This window comes from Sus scrofa, chromosome 2 (genome assembly GCF_000003025.6).
Source record: "Sus scrofa isolate TJ Tabasco breed Duroc chromosome 2, Sscrofa11.1, whole genome shotgun sequence".
Classification (NCBI taxonomy): Eukaryota; Metazoa; Chordata; class Mammalia; order Artiodactyla; family Suidae; genus Sus; species Sus scrofa.
Genome location: NC_010444.4, coordinates 57659246 through 57667261, shown reverse-complemented (window position 1 = coordinate 57667261; position 8016 = coordinate 57659246).

Below are 8016 nucleotides of genomic sequence, written 5' to 3'. Positions count from 1 at the left end.
TGTATTCTGATTTTTTTGGATGTAGTGTCCTGAAGATATCAATTAAGTCTACCTTTTCTATTGTTTCCTTTAGGATCTCTGTTGCTTTATTGGTTTTCTGTCTAGAGGATCTGTCCATTGATGTGAGCGGGGTATTAAGGTCTCCTACTATGATTGTATTCTCCTCAATATCTCCCTTTATGTCTGTGAATATTTGTTGTATGTATCTGGGTGCTCCTATATTTGGGGCATATATGTTGATGCTAGTAACCTCCTCCCCTTGGATGGATGCCTTAATCATTAAATAGAAAACAAAAAGACAACTTACTGAATGGGAGAAAATAGTTTCAAATGATGCAACTGACAGAGCTTAATCTCTAGAATATATAAGCAACTTATACAACCCAACACCAAAAAAGCCAATCAATCAATGGAAAAATGGGCAACAGACCTGAATAGACGTTTCTCCAAAGAAGATATACAGATGGCCAACAAACACATGAAAAAATGCTCAACATCGCTGACTATAAGAGAAATGCAAATCAAGACTACCATGAGATACCACCTCACACCAGTCAGAATGGCCATCATTAATAAATCCACAAATAACAAGTGCTGGAAGGGCTGTGGAGAAAAGGGAACCCTCCTGCACTGTTGGTGGGAATGTAAACTGGTACAGCCACTATGGAGACCAGTTTGGAGGTACCTTAGAAATCTATACATAGAACTTCCATATGACCCTGCAATCCCACTCTTGGGCATCTATCCGGACAAAACTCTACTTAAAAGGGACACATTCACCCGCATGTTCATTGCAGCATTATTCACAATAGCCAGGACATGGAAACAACCCAAATGTCCATCGACAGATGATTGGATTCGGAAGAGGTGGTATAGATACACAATGGAATACTACTCAGCCATAAAAAAGAATGACATAATGCCATTTGCAGCAACATGGATGGAACTAGAGAATCTCCTACTGAGTGAAATGAGCCAGAAAGACAAAGACAAATACCATATGATATCACTTATAACTGGAATCTAATATCCAGCACAAATGAACATCCCCTCAGAAAAGAAAATCATGGACTTGGAGAAGAGACTTGTGGCTGCCTGATGGGAGGGGGAGGGTGTGGGAGGGATCAGGAGCTTGGGCTTATCAGACACAACTTAGAATAGATTTACAAGGAGATCCTGCTGAATAGCATTGAGAACTATGTCTAGATACTCATGTTGCAACAGAAGAAAGTGTGGGGGAAAAATGTAATTGTAATGTATATATGTAAGGATAACCTGAACCCCTTGCTGTACAGTTGGAAAATATAAAAAAAAAGAAAGCTTTTACCCATTCCAAATGGTGCCCCACCCCCAGCTCCTATATTTTGGGATTCTAACATGAGTTAGGTGGAAAAGTAAAAAAAAAAAAAAAAAATACCTTGAGACAAAAATGAAAATGGAAATGAAGATACAAAAACTTGTGGGATGCAACATAAGCAATTCAAAGGGGAGAGTTCATGGCAATAAATGCCCACATTAAAAACAAGAAAAGTCTCAAAAAAACCTTACTTTACACCTCAGGGAACTAGAGAAAGAAGAACAAATGAGCCAAAAGATAGTAGATGGAAGAAAATACAAATGTCGGAGCAGAAGTAAATGAAATAGAGATAAGAAGACAACAGAGGAGTTCCCGTCATGGCGCAGCGGTTAACGAATCTGACTAGGAACCATGAGGTTGCGGGTTCGGTCCCTGCCCTTGCTCAGTGGGTTAACGATCTGGCGTTGCCGTGAGCTGTGGTGTAGGTTGCAGACACGGCTCAGATCCCGCGTTGCTGTGGCTCTGGCGTAGGCTAGTGGCTACAGCTCCAATTCGACCCCTAGCCTGGGAACCTCCATATGCCGCGGGAGCGGCCCAAAGAAATTGCAAAAAGACAAAAAAAAAAAAAAAAAAAAAAAAAAAAGAAGACAACAGAAAAAACCAATGAAACAACAAACTTGTTCTATGAAAAGATAAAATAAATTGAGAAAGCTTTAGCTAGACTCACCATGATAAAAAAAACCCAGAAGACTCAAATAAATAAAATCAGAAATGAAAAAAACATGTTACATCCAACACTACAGAAACATAAAGGATCATAAAATACCAATACAAATAATTATATACAGCAAATTTGACAACCTAGATGAAATTAATAAACATACACATGAGAAACATACAACATAACCAAGACTAAAACATGAAAGAACAGAAAATCTGAGCAGATCAATTAGCAGCAAGGACAAACATAAAAATAATCAATTTGCTGTACACCCAAAACTAATACAACATTGTAAGTCAACTATACTCAAATATTTTTTAACATAAAAACCAAACCAAAACAAAAAATCTAAAATAAACAAACCATAAAACCCAAAAAACAGAAAGTAGAAAAAAAATTATAGGACAAAACATTCAAAGAAGAATTGATACCAACACTTCTCAAACTCTCCCCAAAATTAGAAAAGGATGGGACTCTTCCAACTTATTTTACAAGGACAGCCTTACCTGGATAACAAAGCCAGAAAAGTACACACACACACACACACACACACACACACACACACACACACGCACATGCACACACAAATAACAAGCCAATACCCCTGATGAACATAGAAACTAAAACCTTCAACAAAATAGTAACAAACCATATTCAACAATACATTAAAAGGTTCATACACCATGAGCAACTGAGATTTATTTCAGGGAAACCAGGATGGCTCAACACCTGCAAGTAAATCAAGGTAACATGCCACATTAATAAAATAAGGCACAAAACCACATGATTATCTCAATAGATGCAGAAAAGACATTTGACAAAATTTGACATTGGTTTATGATAAAAAACTTTCAACAAAGTGGGTACAGAAGGAATGAATCTAAGTCGGTATAATACAACCATAAATGGCAGGCCTACAGAGAACATCATACTCAAGAGTGACAAGATGGACAATTTCTTTCTAAGGTCAGGAACAAAACAAGGATACCCACTCTCACCACTTTTACCCAACATCGTGTTCTCCTCCTAGTTGCAGAAATTAGGCAAGAAAAATAAATAAATGTGATCCAAATCAGAAACAGAAAAGAAAAATAATAACTATTTGCAGATAACAGAATATTATATATAAGAAACCCTAAAACAAAAGAAACAACTAGTTAACTAATTAACACATACAGTAAAGATGAAGAATACAAAACAACTAGTTAACTAATTAACACATTCAATAAAGTTGAAGAATACAAAATCAATATACAAAAATATGTTGCAATTTTATATATTAATAACAAAAAATCAAAAATTAAGGAAACAATTACATTTACAAATGCATCAAAAAGAATAAAATGTATAGGAATAAATTTTACCAAGGAATACAATGAAAAGTATGAGCCATGATGAAAGAAGTTGAAGACACAAATGATTGGAAAGATATTTCATGCTCTTGGATGGGAAAAATACTGTTAAATTGTAGGTACTCTCCAAAGCAATTTACAGATTCAATGTAATTTCTATCAAAATTCCAAAGACATTTAAAAAGAAATAGAACAATATTAAAATTTCCAAAGAAACACAAAAGAGCACAAGCAGCCAAAGCAATCTTGAGAAGAAAACTCAAAGCTTGAGGGGGTGGATCAAGACGGTGAAGGAGTAAGACCTGGTGCTCAACTTTCCCCACAAGCATATCAAAGAAAACCATCTACATGTAGAGTGATTTACACAGAACATCTACTGAACACTGGCATCAGGAGTTCCCATTGTGGGTCAGCAGAAACAAATCTGACTAGCATCCATAATCCCTGGCATCTCTCAGTGGGTTAAGGATCTGGCATGGCTATGAGCTGTGGTGTAGGTTGCAGACATGGCTCAGATCTGGCATTGCTGTGGCTGTGGCATAGGCCGGCATCTACAGGTCCAATTCAACTCTAGCATGGGAAACTACATACGCTATGGGTGCAGCCCTAAAAAAATAAATGAACGAATGAATAAATAAATAAAGAAAGAAAGAACACTGGCAGAAGATGTTGAAGATGTTAAACCTCCAAAAAGGGCAAGAAACCCTGCACAAAACTGTGTATAACAAAAGGGGATGGAAGATAGAGAGAAAAGGGAATTAGGAGGGGTCTATCACTCCTGAGATGGAGCTGTGAAAGAAGAAAAGAGCCCAAACTCTGGGAAGTTGCCTAACACATAGGGAGATCAGCAGAGATGGAGGGACATCAAAGCCTAAGAGAAAAGCACAAAAGCTGGACTGAAGAGGGCAAAGCAAAGAGCCATGCAGACCATCTTACCACCTCCCAGGACATGACAGCCTGAGATGTTCAGAAGGGGGCTGGGCACTGAGACTCAGGCTCTGGAGATCAGTTCCAGAAAGAGGACTAGGGTCGGCTGTGTAGAGACAGCCTGAGGGGCTAGGGAGCTGTGCACCAAGGGTGAGGGAATGGAGTTCCACAGCCAAGGGAACCTGGGAGGAGGTCTGAGCCCACAGGAGAAGCAAGTCACCATTGTTGCAGAAGGGATGAGAAGGAGCAGTGGATCACCACAGGAATCTTTCTCTGTAACATGTGGACTCTAGGAGGGCAGGGCTTTGGGTGGCAAGCTCTTGTGTGGGCTATAGGTGGAGGCCTTTCCTGTGTGGGCTAAGCATAATGGGGAGCTTCTTGCATGGTCTACAGATGGTGGAGGCAAAATCAGTCACCTCAGACTCCAGAGATGGGCAAGGCCCACCATCACTAAGGGTCCATGAACAGGCACCACTTATGGAACTTCACCTCAGAGGTCAGCACAGAAGAGGGCACTGCAACCAAGAACCACCCATTGTTGCTTTCACCCCCATGGGAATGCAGATGCTTTGCCACTGCCACTTCCAGATGCTCCAGGCACCACATACACTTAACTGAGGGTCACTGCCACTTTCTAGGGCCCTGAAGATAGGAGCAGCCTGGACCATCTTTGCACAAGCCCTGGCACTGCCAAGGGCCCAGCAACCCGGCACTGGCTGCTAGCCCTGACCATCACCTCCATCTTTCTGGATGCACACCCAGCACTGTATCAATGGTAAAAAAAAATTCTGCACACAGTGAGGAAGGAGACAGCAAGCATCCAAAAGAGCAGCCCTCATGCCAAAAATAAATTACCACCACAAAACACCCAGAGGCACTCTCACACATGAATAGCCCTGAAAGATTATAGTAGTTGTTTTCCATAAACTCACAGAATAAGAAAAAATCAGGAAAACGAAGATGATCAGGAACCATTCCCCATTAAAAGAAGAGGAGAATTCCCCTGAAGGAGCAAACAATGAAACAGACTTCTGCAGACTAAAAGACATGGAATTCAAAAAGGACATAGTGAAAATAATGAAGGAATTAAGAACAGATATGAAGGAAACAAGCATATAAGAACAGTAATGCAGATTGCTTTAGAAAGGAACTAGAAAATATAAGGAGGGACCAAGAAAAAATAGAAAATTCATTTGCAGAGATACAAACTGAGATAAAGGCATTAAAGAGCAGAATGAATAATACAGAGGAATGAATTAGTGACTTGGAAGACAGAATAATGGAAGTCACTCAATCAGGATAGCAGACAGAAAACCAAATGAAAAAATATGAAAGCAATCTAAGAGCTCTATGGGATAAGATAAAACAGGCCAATCTACAAATAATAGGGATTCCAGAAGAAGAAGAAGAAAAGGGGATTGAATGCATATTTAAAGAAATTTCCAAATCTAAAGGAAACAGAAATCAAGATACAGGAAGCACAGAGGCCCCCAAACAAGTTGAACCCAAACAGGCCCACACCAAGACGTATTATATAAAAATGGCAAAAGTTAAAGATAAGGAGAGGATTCTAAAGGCAGCAAAAAAGACTTAATTATATATAATTATATACATACTTATATTATATAAAGATTTAATTATATATAAAAACAAAGACTTAATTATAAGGGAACCCCCCATTAGGCTATCAGCTGATTTCTCTATAGAAACACTAGAGGCTAGAAGAGAGTGCCAAAATATATTCAAAGCTTGAAAAGGGAAAAAATTGTGGCCTAGAATACTCTCCCCAGCAAGAATATCATTTAAAATAGAAGGAGAAATAAAGAATTTCTCCAACAAAGAAAAGCCAAAAGAGTACCACAATACTAAACACATTCTAAAAGAAAAACTGAAAGGGCTCCTCTAAATAAAAAAGAACTAAGAAGAAAGGATGGAGGAAATCACAATTGGAAGCAATCACTTAAATAAGCCAGTATACAGATCTAAAAGGAAAAAAAATAACCTTTGTAAATGCTATGATAAACACAAGGAACAGAAAAAGACAAACAGGAAGATGATAAAAAAGGATTTCAAAATCCCAACATGTAGGGAAGGAAAGTAAGAAAATTTAGAATTATTTAGAATGTTTTTGCTTGTATATGACTATTAGGCTAATGCAAACAATTATAGGAAGGGGTTAACATGCTGGATAAAAAGGTCAACCACAAATCAAAACCAAATATTCACAAAAACTAAAAAGCAAAGGACAAAAGTATAAAATAAAAGGAAATCATCCAACCAAAAAAAGGAAATGAACAAAGGAGAAACATAGAATCAATTGGAAAACAAGGCTTAAAATGGCAATAATTACATATTTACCAACAATTCCCTTAAATGTCAATGGACTGAATGCTCAAATCGAAAGACGCAGAGTGAAAGAATGGAAAAAAGACAGAGCCTACAATATGCTGTCTACAAGAGACTCATCACAGAGCAAAGACACATATAAATTGAAAGTGAAGGAATGGGAAAAGATATTTAATGTGAATGGAAATGACAGGAAAGGCATACTTGCAATAGTCGTATCAGACAAAATAGACTATTAAAGAAAGGCCATAAAGAAAGACAAAGAAGGACAGTATTTGATGATAAAAGGATCCATTCAAGAAGAGGATATTACAATCATCAATATATATGCTTCTAATATAGGAGCACCCAGATACCTACAACAAATACTAACAGCCATAATAAGAGAAATTGATGGGAATAAAATCAGAGTAGGAGACTTTAACACACCACTCACATCAATGGACAGATCCTCTAGACAGAAAATCCATAAGGCAACAGAGATCCTAAAGGAAACAATAGAAAAGTTAGACTGTATTGATACTTTCAGGACATTACATCCCCCCCCCAAAAAAAATCCATAATATATATTCTTTTCAAGTGCACATAGAACATTCTAAAGGATTGACCACATAGTCGGGCACAAAATTAACCTCAACAAATTTAAGAGTATAGAAATTATTTCAAGTATCTTCTTTGACCACAATGGCATGAATCTAGAAATCAACCACAGGAAAAGAAATGAGAAAAAAACTGCCTATATGGAGACTAAACAACATGCTATTCAAAAACCAATGGGTCAATGAGGAAATCAATAGGAAAATTAAAAAATACCTCAAGACAAATGATAATGAAAAAGACAATTCAAAAAGCTATATGCCAAAAAAGCAGTGCTTAGAGGGAAGTTCGTAGCAATACACGCCTTCCTCAAAAAGGAAGAAAAATCTTAATTCTACAACTTACCCCACCACCTAAAAGAATTAGAAAAAGAAGAACAAACAAAACATAAATTCAGCAGAAGGAAGAAAATCATAAAGATGAGAGAGGGAGGTCCCATCATGGCACAATGGAAATGAATCTGACTAGGAACTATGAAGTTGTGGGTTCAATCCCTGGACTTGCTCAGTAAGTTGAGAAACCAGTGTTGCCATGAGCTAGCTGTGGTGTGGGTTGCAGACATGGCTCAGATCTAGCATTGCTGTGGCTGTGGCATAGACCAGCATCTGTAGCTCTAATTAGATCCCTAGCCTGGGAACCTCCATATGCCATGGGTGTGGCCCTAAAAAGCAAAAAAAAAAAAAGAAAAAAAAAGAAAGAAAAAAGAAAGAAAAAAGAAAAGAGAGAAAGAAGATGGAGGACATCAATGAAATAGAGATACAATAAACTACAGAAAA